The sequence below is a fragment of the Lithobates pipiens genome, unplaced genomic scaffold (assembly GCF_037356315.1).
Source record: "Lithobates pipiens isolate NorthernLeopardFrog02 unplaced genomic scaffold, aLitPip1_a1.2 Scaffold_25, whole genome shotgun sequence".
Taxonomy (NCBI): Eukaryota; Metazoa; Chordata; class Amphibia; order Anura; family Ranidae; genus Lithobates; species Lithobates pipiens.
In genome coordinates this window covers 109,440,046-109,456,058 of record NW_027507787.1, presented here as the reverse complement: position 1 = coordinate 109,456,058, position 16,013 = coordinate 109,440,046, and the positions used below count along the sequence as shown (strand labels likewise).

Here is a 16,013-nt window from a genome sequence, read left to right as displayed (position 1 = left end):
CCGAGGGCCACACCTCTCCCAGACGCTGTTTCCCCACCACTGTCAACTGTCGCAGTTTCTTGTTGGTAAATCCCGGTGGGAAGTCTGGATTACCTATAACCGGAGTCATTGGTGATGGCAGGGGAGCAATGTGTGTGCAGCGGAACAACCTCCGCACAACAGCCAACGTAGCTCCCACTACGGGGTGACCTCTGAGGTCTTTTGGTAGGGAGGACAGGAGCCACGGGGAGGTCAATAGGGGAATGGATCCATCCTCAATCTCTATCTCCACCCACTGCTTGTGTGGGCCATTACAATGCCAATCAACGACTCTCGCTAGCAGAGTCACTCTGTAGTATTGTCTGAGATCTGGGAGACCCAGACCCCCCTTGTCCTTTGGTCTGGCAAGCAATTGCAAACGGGCTCTGGGCGGTTTGCGTGCCCAAATAAAGTCCCGGAGCAGCACCTGCAGTTGTCTGAAAAAAATTGGGGGTAACCGGATCGGTAATGTCTGGAACATGTATAAGATCCGCGGGAGGGCCGTCATTTTGAATGCATTACAGCGCCCGAACCAGGTCAGTGTTAAAGCATGCCAGTTTCCCAAATCAGATTTCAGTCTATCCAGGAGAGGGACAAAATTAAGCGGGTACAATTGCGCTAAATCCGCTGCGATGTCAACGCCCAGGTAACGTATAGATTTTTCAGCCCAGTAGAATGGAAAAGCGGAGCGGAGCCTCTTGGCCTCACCATCCGGGACCGATATATTCAATACAGCCGACTTGGCGCAATTGATTTTATAGTTTGATAGGCTGCCGTATCACTGTAGAGACGCAAGTATATTGGGAATGTGTGGATTGGAGACGGAAAAAATTAGATCGTCAGCGTGACACATAAGTGGTTCCAGTGTCAGAATAAAAATTAGGGGAGACAGAGGGCACCTCTGCCTCGTCCCATTAGTGATGGGGAAAGAGTCCGAGCACCACTCGTTTACCCGTACCGCTGCCGACGGCGTGGAGTAAAGCGACATTACCCAGCTCATCATGTTGGGGCCAAGACCTATATGTTCCAGGGTGGCCTGCATAAAGTGCCAGGCCACCCTGTCAAAGGCCTTCTCCGCGTCCGTTGACAACATAAGCAAGGGCCTTCCCTGTACATGCGCCACATGGATTAAATTGAGGACTCGGGCCGTATTGTCTCTAGCTTCCGACTTATTTTTATTTTTTTTGCTTGTTTCCCAAGGTGACCATCTTGGCGTTTGTCAAGAGGGTTGAAAGTGCCTGAAGAGATTGCCTACGGGCACATCACCCTGAAAGCACCCAATCTCGTTTGATGTTGGAGGCTAAGGAGAGTCGGGCCTTGTTAGTACCTGGATGGGAGACCGCCTGGGAATACCAGGTGTCGTAGACTTCTTCTTATGTTGTTGGCGTTGACCTGTTTTTTTTTCGCTTGTTTCCCAAAGTGACCATCTTGGTGTTTGTCAAGAGGGTTGAGAGTGCCTGAAGAGATTGCCTATGGCCACATCACTCTGAAAGCACCAAATCTCGTCTGATCTTGGAGGCTAAGAAGAGTCGGGCCTGGTTAGTACCTGCATGGGAGACCACCTGGGAATACCAGTTATTGTAGGCTTCTTTTTATGTTGTTGGCGTTGATTCGTTTTTTTTTTTTTTTTGCTTGTTTCCCAAGGTGACCATCTTGGCATTTGTCAAGAGGGTTGAGAGTGCCCAAAGAGATCGCTTACAGCAGCATCACCCTGAAAGAGCCTTATCTCTTCTCTTCTCTGAGGCTAAGAAGGGTTGGGCCTAGTTAGTACCTGGATGGGAGATGGCGTTGGAATACCAGGTGCCGTATTCTTCTTTTTATGTCGTTGACATTGACCTGTGTTTTTTCGCTTGTATCTCAAGGTGACAATCTTGGCATTTGTCAAGAGGGTTGAGAATGCCCAAAGAGATTGCCTATGGGCACATAACCCTGAAAGCACCCGATCTCCTCTGATCTCAGAAGCTAAACAGGGTTGGGCCTTGCTAATACCTGGATTGGAGACCACCTGGGAATACTAGGTGCTGTAGGCTTCTTTTTATGTTGTTGGCCTTGACCTGTTTTTTTTTTCACTTGTTTCCCAAGATGACCATCTGGGCGTTTGTCAGAAGGGAAATAGTAGAACTGAAAGGAGGGAGATGGGGAAAGAGAAGATTGGGGAAGGAAATGGCAGAAAAGGAAAAGAAGGGGTAAGGGGGTGTCGTGGGTATAGTGGATAGGGTGGGGTCCCCTCCCAGGGAGCAAGAGACGCCCTTGGCTCACCAGCTCATCAGCTGTCCAACGATTGGAACAGCGATCTCCAACGATCACCATGAGCTTACTATGTCTCGCGGAGGTATTCTTCCGAAAAGCGAGAAGGGAAGTTAGTCAGGTGGGAAAGGTGAAAAAAACTATCCATCTCGGCGAGCGAGGGGCCAATTAACGGGTGAGTAGTCACACAGGGCTCCAATGGCCTCCCTGCCCAAGGCAGACCAGCCAGTGGAACCCGCGCCATCTCCTGCTCTAGCTTGACCCATAGCTTCAGTTCCCCATGCTGGTGTCTTATCACATATGGTCCCCCATCGGATAGTGTCTGCTGTGTACTGCGCATGCGCAGTACACAGCAACACCGATTCCGAAAATTGCCGAGCATGAACGGCGCCTGCACACTGAATCCAGGTTCTATCCCCACTATCCAAGTGGACACAGAGTAAGAATATAAAAGAGCCGAGCGCAGCGAGGCCAAGCCCGAAGCGTGGCGAGCGAAGCTCGCCTGCGAGGTGCCCTCTAATATTCACAACCCTATGTCCGCTTGGATGGTGGAGCTACCACCTCCACTCACCGCGCAGGCGCCGTTCAGCTTCAGAGATTTTCCGAAACCTCGTCTGCTCCGTACTGCGTGGACACTATATCATGGCCGGACAGTATATGGCAGAACACCGGCACCAGTCAACCACCGGTGTCATGTGCGTCGCTGTGTAATATAGAGCAGGGTCCGGGAAGCCAATACCTCCCCGCAATTTCGGTCGCAATAGCATTGCCCTACCAATACGCATATGTTTTCCGCGCCAGAGGAACTTGATAAAGATTGAGCGAACCGCATGAAAGAAAGTCTGGGGTATTTTGATAGGTAAGGCTTGTAGTAGATACAGAAGTCGTGGCATCGCGTTCATCTTCAACACATTACAGTGTCCGAACCATGACAGAGCTAGTGGGTCCCATCTTTTAAGGTCCGCTGTAAGCCCATAGGCTTCTTTTTATGTTGTTGGCTTTGACCTGTTTTTTTTGCTTGTTTCTCAAGGCGTTTGGCGTTTGTCAAGAGGGTTGGGCGTGTCTTGAAGAGAACGCTTATGGCCACATCAACCTGAAAGCACCCGATCTCGTCTGATTTCAGAGGCTAAGCAGCATCAGGCCTGGTTAGTACCTGGATGGGAGACTGCCTGGGAAGACCAGGTGCCATAGAAGGATCTGGTCTGGTTAGTGTCTTGATTGGGAGATCGCCTGGGAATACTGGATGCCGTAGGCTTCTTTTTATGTTGTTGGCTTTGACCTGTATTTTTTAGCTTGTTTCCCAAGGTGACCATCTTGGCCTTTGTCAAGAGGCTTCAGAGTGCCCAAAGAGAGTGCCTACAGCCAAATCACCCTGAAAGAGCCCAATCTCATCTGATCTCGGAGGCTAAGTAGCGATGGGCCAGGTTAGTACCTGGATGGGAGACAGCTTGGGAATACCAGGTGCCGTAGGCTTCTCATTATGTTGTCGGGTTGACCTGTTTTTTTTCCCTTGTTTCCCAAGGTGACCATCTTGGCATGTGTCAAGAGGGTTGACAGTGCACAAAGAAATTGCCTACGGGCACAACACCCTGAAAGCGCCCAATCTCTTTTGGTCTCAGAGGCTAAGCAGGGTTGGGCCTGGTTTGTACCTGCATGGGAGACCGCCTGGGTTTTCCAGATGTCGCAGGCTTCTTTTTATGTTGTTGGTGTTGACCTGTTTTTTTCGCTTGTTTCCCAAAGTGATCATCTTGGCATTTGTCAAGAGGGTTGAGAGTGCCTAAAGAGATCGCTTACAGCCGCATCACCCTGAAAGCACCCTATCTCTTCTGATCTCAGAGGCTAAGAAGGGTTGGGCCTAGTTAGTACTTGAATGGGAGACGGCCTTGGAATACCAGGTGCCGTATTCTTCTTTTTATGTTGTTGGCGTTGACCTGTTTTTTTTCGCTTGTTTCCCAGGGTTATTATCTTAGCATTTTTCAAGAGGGATGAGAGTGCCCAAAGAGATTGCCTATGGGCACATCACCCTGAAAGCGCCCAATCTCCGCTGATCTCAGAGGGTAGAAAGGGTCGCGCCTTGTTAATACCTGGATGGGAGACCGCCTGGAAATACTAGGTGCGGTAGGCTTCTTTTTATGTTGTTGGCGTTGACTTGTTTTTTTTGTTTGTTTCCCAAGGTGACCATCTTGGCGTTTGTCAAGAGGGTTGAGCGTGCCTGAAAAAATCTACTATGGCTGCATCACCCTGAAAGAGCCAAATCTCATTTGATCTCAGAGGCTAAGCAGGGTTGGGACCTGGTTAGTACCTGGATGGGAGACCGCCTGGGATTTCTCGATGCCATAGGCTTTTTTTTTAAGTTGTTGGCATTGACTTATTTTTATTTTATTCTTTTATTAAGTATAAGTAGAACAACATAAATATAACAGTCAACCATACAGCATGACCCAGGGTCACAATTACATGGTAACAAAAAATAGGCAGCCAAATAACTCTGGGTTCTCAGAGGGGAGAAAAGAGAGAAACCCCACCTCAGACATGTAGTACAGTATAACTAATGCAGCTCCGTTCGGACAAATGTAATCATGGAGAACAACTGGGACCACAGCGAGCCAGCTTATCATGACCTATGTGAACCAGAGTAAAATATGAGCCAGTCGTATCCAGGTGGCGGCGGGGAAAAAAAGAAAAATAAAGACAAAAAGGGAGGGGGGGGGGGGGATGCCACCCAGGGTAGACATGGCCTACGTAGGTAAACGTTAGATGTTCGGTCATTTTCTGGGACAGGGGCGCTGCTCACCTCCCGAATGTAGTCTCAAGTACCAGTAAAATACCTCCAGGGCCTCCATGTAACACTAAATTCCTCTTCAGTGTTGTGAAGGGTGGCGGTCAATTCTTCCATCCGGAGAATATGATTGACTTTGGAATACCACAGCACCTTGGATGGGGGCTGAGGCTGCCTCCACAGTGTGGGAAAGCAGGCCCGGGCGGCGTTCAGGAGTTGCATCGTGAGGGTTTTTTTGTATTTTCGAACAGGCTGTTCGGTCAAGTGTAGAAGGCACGCTGCTGGGTTGTCTGTGATATCTAAATTTCTGAGAGTTTTTATCGTCCCGGTCACCTCCACCCAAAAGTTCCTCAAGGCCGGGCATGCCCAGAAAATGTGTCCCATGGTCACCGTATCTGAATTGCACCTCCAACAAACATCCAGAATCGATCTATTCATTTTATTCAGAAGGTATGGGACTCTATACCTGCGTGAGACTATCTTGTATCCTGATTCTTGATATTGGTTTGCGATGGAAGCTTTATGTACTAATGTCAGGATCTTCCCTATCTGTTGTGGGGTAAATGTGATGCCAAAGTCCCTCTCCCATTTGTGGATAAATGGTGGGGTTGACTCCTCCTCCTGACTACTTAATAGGTTGTACAGGAGGGAGAGGGTGTGTCGCACAGGTTCCTTTTTGTGACAGATGGATTCATAGGGTGTCAGGTCTCTAGGAGTGTAGGGGGCCCTTTGTATGGCCAGAAGAAAGTGACGAAGTTGATAAGCATTAAACAAGTCAAGCGGAGGTCAGAAAGCTCGGCGACAGTTTGCGTGGTCGGTAGCCCTCCCGAGGGCCACACGTCTCCCAGACGCTGTTTCCCCACCACTGTCAACTGTCGCAGTTTCCTGTTGGTAAATCCCGGTGGGAAGTCTGGATTACCTATAACCGGAGTCATTGGTGACGGCAGGGGAGCAATGTGTGTGCAGCGGAACAACCTCCGCACAACAGCCAACGTAGCTCCCACTACGGGGTGATCTCTGAGGTCTTTTGGTAGGGAGGACAGGAGCCACGGGGAGGTCAATAGGGGAATGGATCCATCCTCAATCTCCATCTCCACCCACTGCTTGTGTGGGCCATTACAATGCCAATCAACGACTCTCGCTAGCAGAGTCGCTCTGTAGTATTGTCTCAGATCTGGGAGACCCAGACCCCCCTTGTCCTTTGGTCTGGCAAGCAATTGCAAACGGGCTCTGGGCGGCTTGCGCGCCCAAATAAAGTCCCGGAGCAGCACCTGCAGTTGTCTGAAAAAAATTGGGGGTAACCGGATCGGTAATGTCTGGAACAAGTATAAGATCCGCGGGAGGGCCGTCATTTTGAATGCATTACAGCGCCCGAACCAGGTCAGTGTTAAAGCATGCCAGTTTCCCAAATCAGATTTCAGTCTATTCAGGAGAGGGACAAAATTAAGCGGGTACAATTGCGCCAAATCCGCTGCGATGTCAACGCCCAGGTACCGTATAGATTTTTCAGCTCAGTAGAATGGAAAAGCGGAGCGTAGCCTCTTGGCCTCACCATCCGGGACCGATATATTCAATACAGCCGACGGTGCAAATGATTTTATAGTTTGATAGGCTGCCGTATCGCCGGAGAGCCGCGAGTATATTGGGAAGGGAAATGTGTGGATTGGAGACGAAAAAAATTAGATCGTCAGCGTACGCCACAATTTTGTGGTGTGCCGAGGGTTTGGATATGCCAGTAATATTCGGGTCATTCCGAACGTGACACATAAGTGGTTCCAGTGTCAGAATAAAAATTAGGGGAGACAGAGGGCACCCTTGCCTCGTCCCATTAGTGATGGGGAAAGAGTCCGAGCACTCTGAAAGCACCCAATCTCGTCTGATCTTGGAGGCTAAGAAGAGTCAGGCCTGGTTAGTACCTGGATGGGAGGCCACCTGGGAATACCAGTTATTGTAGGCTTCTTTTTATGTTGTTGGCGTTGATTCGTTTTTTTTTTTTTCGCTTGTTTCCCAAGGTGACCATCTTGGCATTTGTCAAGAGGGTTGAGAGTGCCCAAAGAGTTCGCTTACAGCAGCATCACCCTGAAAGAGCCCTATCTCTTCTCATCTCTGAGGCTAAGAAGGGTTGGGCCTAGTTAGTCCCTGGATGGGAGATGGCTTTGGAATACCAGGTGCCGTAGTCTTCTTTTTATGTTGTTGACATTGACCTGTTTTTTTTCCGCTTGTTTCCCAAGGTGACTATCTTGGCATTTGTCAAGAGGGTTGAGAGTGCCCAAAGAGATTGCCTATGGGCACATAAGCCTGAAAGCGCCCGATCTCTTCTGATCTCAGAGGCTAAACAGGGTCGGGCCTTGCTAGTACCTGGATTGGAGACCACCTGGAGAGCACCTGTCAATACTAGGTGCTGAAGGCTTCTTTTTATGTTGTTGGCGTTGACTTGTTTTTTTTTTTTGTTTGTTTACCAAGGTGACCATCTTGGTGTTTGTCAAGAGGGTTGAGAGTGCCTGAAGAGCTCGCCTATGGCCACATAACCCTGAAAGCACCAGATCTCGTCTGATCTCAGAGACTAAACAGGGTCGGGCCTTGTTAATACCTGGATGGGAGACCACCTGGGAATACTAGGTGCTGTAGACTTCTTCTCATGTTGTTGGCGTTGACTTGATTTTTTTGTTTGTTTCCCAAGGTGACCATATTGGCGTTAGTCAAGGTTGAGAGTGCCTGAAGAAATCTCCTACGGCCACACCACCCTGAAAGAGCCCAATCTCATCTGATCTCAGAGGCTAAGCAGGGTTGGGACCAGTTTAGTACCTGGATGGGAGACCGCCTGGGATTTCCAGATGCCGTAGGCTTCTTTTTATGTTGTTGCCGTTGACCTATTTTTTTCCGCTTGTTTCCAAGGTGACCATCTTGGTGTTTGTCAAGAGAGTTGAGAGTGCCTGAAGATATTGGCTACGGCCACATCACCCTGAATCTGTTCCATCTCGTCTGATCTTGGAGGCTAAGCAGGGCCTGGTTAATGCCTGGATGGGAGACCGCCTGGGAATACCAGGTGTCGTAGGCTTCTTTTTTTTTCAAATATAATTTTTTCTCCAAATAGGGGAAGACGGTCCCCCGAGTACATAATGCCCCACCTACTCTTTGCCGACATTGCCTTCTGCAGGTTTCGGGGACCCTGGATGACTTATTTATTGAGCCTATTGGTACGAGACACTGCTTCCCTCCAGTGTGACTCTGGACCCCCCTGGAGGATTTACCCCTTACTGTTTGGGCGGTCCCAGCCTCCCTCTGGATGCTCTACACAGCCGCCCCCGATGGCGATGCAGGAGAGACATTAATTGGCGGGCCCCAGGACTGCTTCTCCGGTGAAGTCTCCCGTTGGATGGAGGGATGGTGGCCCCAGCCCCTTGCCTGCTGGATTTTCCATTCACCGACCAGGGCTGCTCCTCTTTCATCTTTATGTGGTGACCATGGAGGGGAGGAGTTGAAATTTATGGGGTCCGGGTGGTTGCTGGTGGGAGTGCGCTAAAGGACTTGACATTTCTGCATGTTTGTCCCCTCTCCCCTCCCTCCCCCCTCCCTCCCCCTTTCCCCCCTTCCCACCCTTCCCTTCCCTTCCCTCCACCTTTCCCCCCTTCCACCCCCCCTTTTCCCCCCTTCCCTGCCCCTTTTCCCCCCTGGGGTGTGGACGGGGGAGAGGGGGTAAGGAGAGGACAATCTGCCAAAGGGAGAAATGCATTTGTTCGGGGACTGCATGTACTTTTGGAGTATGGGACGGAGGGTGGTGGATCCCATTCTGTGATGCCTTTTCTGTTGTGATGGGCTCCCTCGTGCATGCCTACATTTAGGGCGAGCCGAGGAGACCCCTCAGTGCTGACAGTTATATGCTCTACCTCTGTTTTGATTATACTATTGTTTTTTGGTTCTATGATGTTACTGATTGTCTTTTATTTGCATACCAGTATCAGACGTGACATTTACCACTGCCGGGACTGGGGGGACTAGGATTCGGGGGCTCCCTCTCTGACCTGTCTACCCACCAACCCAAGTAGGACAGCGCTTTAAACCCAGTGTACATCTGGTAAGCGCTATAGCATAATTGTGCTGTTTTAGTACACCCTTCCTGTACTGTTGAGTGCGGACAACCCTTAATTTCTCTCTCCCCCTGGGGTTGAGGTGCCTCTTTTTCCCCTTACCTTTCCTTCCATTTGCCCTTCCTTTCTCCCCCTTAGGCCGCGTACACACGCGGGGACTGTTCGCTCAACTTTGTCCGCTGAACAGTGTTTCGGCGGACAGTCCGCTCGTGTGTGGGCTTTCAGCGGACAGTTTCAGCGGACAGTCTGCTGAACAAAGTTTTTCGGAAATTCCGAAAAACTGTCCGCTGAAACTTTGTTTCAGCGAACAGTCCCCTCGTGTGTAGGCTTGTTCGTCAAACTAAGTTCCGCGCATGCTCAGAAAGGATTTACACGCCGAAGTTTGCATTGCAGTGTATAGGACGTCGTTTTCTAGTCCCGTCGTACGTGCCGTTCACGTCATCGCGCACGGTTTCAGCGGACTGTTCTTTCGTCGTGTGTGGGCAAGTCCGTCCATGCTAATTTTGAGCGGACTGTCCGCTGAAACTGTTTGACGGACAAAGTTGAGCGAACAGTCCCCGCGTGTGTACGCGGCCTTAGTTCCCGCCATCCATTACCTACCCAAAACCTACCTTGGTTCAACTTTCTTTGCTTTTCTCTGATGTCCCCCTCCCCCTCCCCGAGGAGCGATGGCAGACTCAGTCAAGGTCACCTCTCTAAACGTTAAGGGACTGAACTCCCCTGAAAAACGGTGGATCCTCCTGTGAAAACTGAAGACTTCCTGTACTGATGTGGCCTTTATACAAGAAACACATTTAAAAAATTCCCTTTCTATGGTCGAGATCCTTCCCTAAGGTCTACCACTCTACTAACCCCTCCTCTAAGACCAAGGGAGTCTCCATTCTGATCTCTAACAGGCTCCCCTGGGTTCTCCAGGATTCTCTGGTGGTCCCTGGGGGCCGATATCTTTTTCTTAGGGCCCACATTGGAGAGCACCTTTTTAGATTTGCCACTGTGTACGCTCCCAATGATCACCAAGACACGTTCCTCAGAACTACCCTGCACAGATTATGTGACTTTCGGGAGGGACTGTTGATATTAGGTGGGGACTTTAATGTCCCCTTTCGCCATCGGTTGACACTTCTGCCTCTTGCTCCTCGCTCCTCATTTCCTCTAGAAAGCGGATTACTAAGTGTTTACTGAATGACCAATTAGTTGATGTCTGGCGTCTGCAACACTCTGGGGAAAGGGACTACTCTTTTTGCTCTTCCCCTTACAAATCATACTTGAGGATAGACTTCTTCTTGATTTCACATGACCAACTGCACTTGGTGAGTTCTTCCTCCATCGGCCATATTACTTGGTCTGACCACGCTCCTGTAGCCCTTACCTACACCCTCTCTAGGAACCCCTCACCTAGGTCTCTATTCTGGCACCTTAATGAGAGCCTCCTCCAGATACTGGAAGTTTTAGCAGATGTGACCAGGGAATTGGACCTTTATTTCCAAGAAAACTAAACGCAGGACTGCGACCCGGGGATAATTTTTGAGGCTCACAAGTCAGTACTCCGCACGGTACTTATCAGGCACGGGGCACGCATCAAACGAACATGGAAGGAACAGCTTGCTAGTCTGTTTCGTGAACTTGCCTCTGTGGAAGCGAAACATAAACATGCCCCCTCACGGACCTTAGAGATTGAATTGGGGACACTACGTACCCAGATTGCTGACCTGCTCCATTATAAAGCGAAAGCGGCACTCCAGTTTTGTCGTAAACTGACGTAGGAGTCAGGGGACAAATGCGGAAAAATCTTAGCCAGGTCGTTAAAGGAGTTGAAATCTGCTTCTTACATACCACAGTTGATAGATGAGAATGGTCAGAGGGCCTCTACCCCAACCCAAATAGCCGAAGTCTTTGAAAAATGTTACTCTGATCTCTACAAACTGCCCGATTCAGGGACTGGACAGGACAATATATACAGATATGTAATTGGTTCTGGTCTACCAACCCTCTCATCGGAATCACGGGAGTACTTGGAGGACCCGATCACACTGGAAGAAGTCCAGACGGCCGTGGGACCTCCGAAGGTGGGTAAGGCTCCGGGCCCTGACCGATATACCGCACAATACTATAAGACCTTCCTCCCTATTCTTGGCCCGCGCTTGGTGAATTTATTTAATACTCTGAGCTCGAATGGGGATTTTCCTGAGGATACCCCTAGAGCCCACATCTCGTTGATACCTAAGGAGGGCAAAGACCCGGGCCTATGTGGGAGCTACAGACCCATTTCCCTCCTAAATTCGGTCCTAAAACTATTCTCTAAAATCCTCGCCACGTGATTGGCACATCACTTGCAGTCCCTTATACATATTGACCAGTTAGGTTTTATTCCCACCAGGGAAGATAGGGACAACACCATTATGGTCCATAAAGCAAAGTCATCTGGGACCCCTTGTCTTTTCATGAGTACTGATGCCGAGAAGGCTTTTGATCGGGTCAAATGGACATTCATGTTCTTGGTCCTTCGCCATATAGGTCTGAGTGAACGGATGCTGGCATGTATAAGTAAGATATACTCACGCCCCTCAGCTCAAGTCAAAGCGAATGGGGTGCTCTCATCTCCCCTTGACATCGGGAATGGGACCAGACAGGGTTGCCCCCTGTCGCCCCTGTCATTGGAACCCTTTCTCTCCACAATTCGAGAAAACTCAGACATAACGGGACTCCAAATGGGTACTATTGAGTGCAAGATATCTGCCTACGCGGATGACATGCTGTTCTTGCTGACGAATCCCAGAGTTTCCTTGCCAAATCTCCTTCGGGAATTCCAGATATACGGGATACTTCTTGAAATCAGAGGCCATGGGGGTTGCAGTCCCCCCCAAACATTAATAGACTTGCAGTCCAATTTTCTATTTAAATGGACCCATACAGCCCTTAAGTACTTAGGTACTTAAATTCAACGGACATCGCGCGTACGTTTATGTTGAACTTCCCCCCACCCCTTGTCACTAAGATCCGCAGTTTGCTTCACGGGTGGCATTCTGGCCTCCATTCCTGGTTCAGGAGATGCAATCTCATTAAAATGAACATACTCCCTAAATTTACCTATCTTTTCCAAGCTCTCCCGATCCAGATTCCAGTCCCGTTTTTTAAGCAAGCTCAATCCTTGCTCACTCAATTTAACTGGGCCCACAAAAATCCCAGACTTAAGCGGTCACAGCTGACATTGTCTAAACAACAGGGAGGGTTGGTTCTCCCTGACTTGCGACGCTATTACTTGGCCTCCCATCTGGGGTGTGTATTGGACTGGAATCGAAACAAACTTTCTAAGCTCACTCCCGAATTCCGCTAAGAAGCACCATGTGGTGCTATAAGGATTTACCCACAGAATTGACGTCACATCCCACTATAGGGGCTTAGTTGAAAGTCAGTCACCTGATCGCTACCCAAAACACACTCACGTCTTTGACTTCCCCCCTATTCCCTATACGTGGCCATCCGAACTTTGAACCGGGGACCCACTTAGAAATTCCAACCTAGACAATGCGTCTAAATTCGTCATTGATGGAAAATGGCCTTCTTTCTCAACCCTAACAGATCCGACAGGGCTTTTCCAACTGCCTTTTTGGAGAGCGGCGCAACAACATCATTTTCTCCATTCCATCCCCAATCCTCAAACGTTCGCCCACCCTCAGACGGAGTTTGAGACTCTATGCAGAAGCGAAGGCCCTTTGGCCCACATTCTCTCTCAAACAGATTACCCACACTTAACCTGTCTGTCCAACTGGGAAAAGGACCTTAATTGCTCGTTTTCCCCAGCACAGAGACAACGCATTATCACTTTGGCTCTCAAAACCTCGCTGTGCACGAAGATACAGGAGACTAATTTTAAACTTCTCACCAGGTGGTATTTGACACCATCAAAGCTGCAGAAATGTTTCCCCTCTTCCTCGAACATATGCTGGAGGTGTGGAGAAGAAGAGGGCACGTTGCTCCACATTTTTTGGTCCTGCCCCAGCTTGGTGGACTTCTGGACAGAGATCCAATGCATAACACAAAAATTCACAGACTTCTCCATCCAGGAAGAGGCTGCATTCTTTCTCTTGCACCATTCACAGATTCCCGTTAAGAAGTACAAAAAAATAAATTTTACGGCATGTGATAAATGTGGCGAAATCCTGTATCTCTAAATCTCTATTGGAAAAAATGTCCCCCCTTTTCATTACTCACTGGCTTAGGAAAATAGAGGACATTAAAAAAAATGGAGGACTTGATCCTCACATCACAAGGTAAACAAGAATTTTTTAAACAAACCTGGGACATCTGGAATACCTTTATATTCTCGCTGGAAGGAAACAAGCAAAAAAAAATAAGTCAATGCCAAGAACTTAAAAAAAAAGCCTATGGCATCGAGAAATCCCAGGTGGTCTCCCATCCAGGTACTAACCAGGTCCCACCCTGCTTAGCCTCTGAGATCAAAAGAGATTTGGCTCTTTCAGGGTGATGCGGCCATAGTAGATTTTTTCAGGCACACTCAACCCTCTTGACAAACGCCAAGATGGTCACCTTGGGAAACAAACAAAAAAAAACAAGTCAACGCCAACAACATTAAGAGAAGCCTACAGCACCTAGTATTCCCAAGCGGTCTCCCATCCAGGTATTAACAAGGCACGACCCTTTCTAGCCTCTGAGATCAGAGGAGATTGGGCACTTTCAGGGTGATGTGCCCATAAGGCAATCTCTTTGGGCACTCTCAACCCTCTTGAAAAATGCCAAGATAGTCACCCTGGGAAACAAGCGAAAAAAAAACAGGTCAACGCCAACAACATAAAAAGAAGAATACGGCACCTGGTATTCCAAGGCCGTCTCCCATACAAGTACTAACTAGACCCAACCCTTCTTAGCCTCTGAGATCAGAAGAGATAGGGTGCTTTCAGGGTGATGCGGCTGTAAGCGATCTCTTTAGGCACTCTCAACCCTCTTGACAAATGCCAAGATGATCACTTTGGGAAACAAGCGAAAAAAACAGGTCAACACCAACAACATAAAAAGAAGCCTGCGGCATCTGGAAAACCCAGGCGGTCTCCCATCCAGGTACAAACCAGGCCCAACCCTGCTTAGCCTCTGAGACCAGACGAGATTGGGCTCTTTCAGGGTGTTGTGCCCATAGGGTATTTCTTTGTGCACTCTCAACCCTCTTGACAAATGCCAAGATGGTCACCTTGGGAAACAAGGTAAAAAAAACAGGTCAACGCCGACAACATAATGAGAAGCCTACAGCACCTGGTATTCCCAGGCTGTCTCCCATCCAGGTACTAACCAGGCCCATCGCTGCTTAGCCTCTGAGATCAGATGAGATTGGGCTCTTTTAGGGTGATTTGGCCGTAGGCACTCTCTTTGGGCACTCTCTTTGGGCACTCTGAAGCCTCTTGACAAAGGCCAAGATTGTCACCTTGGGAAACAAGCTAAAAAAAACAGGTCAAAGCCAACAACATAAAAAGAAGCCTACGGCATCCGGTATTCCCAGGCGATCTCCCAATCAAGACACTAACCAGATTAGATCCTTCTATGGCACCTTCCCCGACAGTCTCCCATCCAGGTACTAAACAGGTCTGACGCTGCTTAGCCTCTGAAATCAGACGAGATCGGGCGCTTTCAGGGTGATGTGGCCGTAAGTGTTCTCTTCAAGATACGCCCAACCCTCTTGACAAACGCCAAGATGGTCGCCTTGAGAAACAAGCGAAAAAAACAGGTCAAAGCCAACACCATAAAAAGAAGCCAATATCACCTGGTATTCCCAGGCGGCTAAACAGGGTTGGGCCTTGCTAGTACCTAGATTGGAGACCACCTGGGAATACTAGGTGCTGTAGGTTTCTTTTTATGTTGTTGGCCTTGACCTGTTTTTTTTCTCACTTGTTTCCCAAGGTGACCATCTTGGCGTTTGTCAAGAGGGTTGAGAGTGCCGGAAGAGATCACCTACGGCCCCATCCCCCTGAAAGCGCCCAATCTCGTCTGATCTCGGAGGCTAAACAGTGTCTGGCCTGGTTAGTACCTGGATGGGAGACCGCCTGGGAATACCATGTGCCATAGGCTTCTTTTTTTTCTTTTTAATTTAGTAGTATGCGAGATACAATGCAAAGGCAACTTCACAGAATGTGTGATACAAATAGTTACAAACAAACGATCATATTGCATGGATATAAGAGCCAATCGTAAGAAGTCAGAGGAGAATAGCACGTGTACAGCTTTGCGGTCATATCAAGATGAGATTAAAGCTCCATCTCGTTGGGATCCTCTACCATTTAAAATATTATTGATACTAGCCCTGCTACCCTCGAAGAGTTTAGTTTCTTAGCCTCAGAGAATAGAAGATATAGGGCTCTTTCAGGGTGATGCTGCTGTAAGCGATCTCTTTGGACACTCTCAACCCTCTTGACAAATGCCAAGATGGTCACCTTGGGAAACAAGCGAAAAAAATCAATGCCAACAACATAAAAAGAAGCCTACAATAACTTGCCTTCTCCGCGTCCGTTGACAACATAAGCAAGGACCTTCCCTGTACATGCGCCGCATGGATTAAATTGAGGACTCGGGCCGTATTGTCTCTAGCTTCCGACTTATTTTTTATTTTTTTGCTTGTTTCCCAAGGTGACCATCTTGGCGTTTGTCAAGAGGGTTGAAAGTGCCTGAAGAGATTGTCTACGGGCACATCACCCTGAAAGTAGCCAATCTCATTTGATGTTGGAGGCTAAGAAGAGTCGGGCCTTGTTAGTACCTGGATGGGAGACCGCCTGGGAATACCAGGTGTCGTAGACTTCTTTTTATGTTGTTGGCGTTGACCTGTTTTTTTTTTCGCTTGTTTCCCAAAGTGACTATCTTGGTGTTTGTCAAGAGGGTTG

At 48.8% G+C, this 16,013-nt stretch overlaps 10 pseudogenes; 9 read left to right on the top strand and 1 right to left on the bottom strand.

The window, feature by feature from the left end:
• Nucleotides 1-1,267: 1,267 nt before the first annotated feature.
• On the top strand, nt 1,268-1,386 carry LOC143931710 (5S ribosomal RNA; annotated as a pseudogene).
• A 100-nt stretch (nt 1,387-1,486) lies between these two features.
• On the top strand, nt 1,487-1,605 carry LOC143931023 (5S ribosomal RNA; annotated as a pseudogene).
• A 324-nt stretch (nt 1,606-1,929) lies between these two features.
• LOC143931600 (5S ribosomal RNA) lies at nt 1,930-2,048 on the top strand (annotated as a pseudogene).
• A 1,292-nt stretch (nt 2,049-3,340) lies between these two features.
• LOC143932063 (5S ribosomal RNA) lies at nt 3,341-3,459 on the top strand (annotated as a pseudogene).
• Nucleotides 3,460-3,619: 160 nt separating this feature from the next.
• Nucleotides 3,620-3,738, top strand: LOC143931293 (5S ribosomal RNA; annotated as a pseudogene).
• A 3,818-nt stretch (nt 3,739-7,556) lies between these two features.
• On the top strand, nt 7,557-7,675 carry LOC143931425 (5S ribosomal RNA; annotated as a pseudogene).
• A 95-nt stretch (nt 7,676-7,770) lies between these two features.
• Nucleotides 7,771-7,890, top strand: LOC143931547 (5S ribosomal RNA; annotated as a pseudogene).
• Nucleotides 7,891-14,385: 6,495 nt separating this feature from the next.
• Nucleotides 14,386-14,504, bottom strand: LOC143931473 (5S ribosomal RNA; annotated as a pseudogene).
• A 584-nt stretch (nt 14,505-15,088) lies between these two features.
• On the top strand, nt 15,089-15,207 carry LOC143931998 (5S ribosomal RNA; annotated as a pseudogene).
• Nucleotides 15,208-15,811: 604 nt separating this feature from the next.
• On the top strand, nt 15,812-15,930 carry LOC143931931 (5S ribosomal RNA; annotated as a pseudogene).
• Nucleotides 15,931-16,013: the final 83 nt, after the last annotated feature.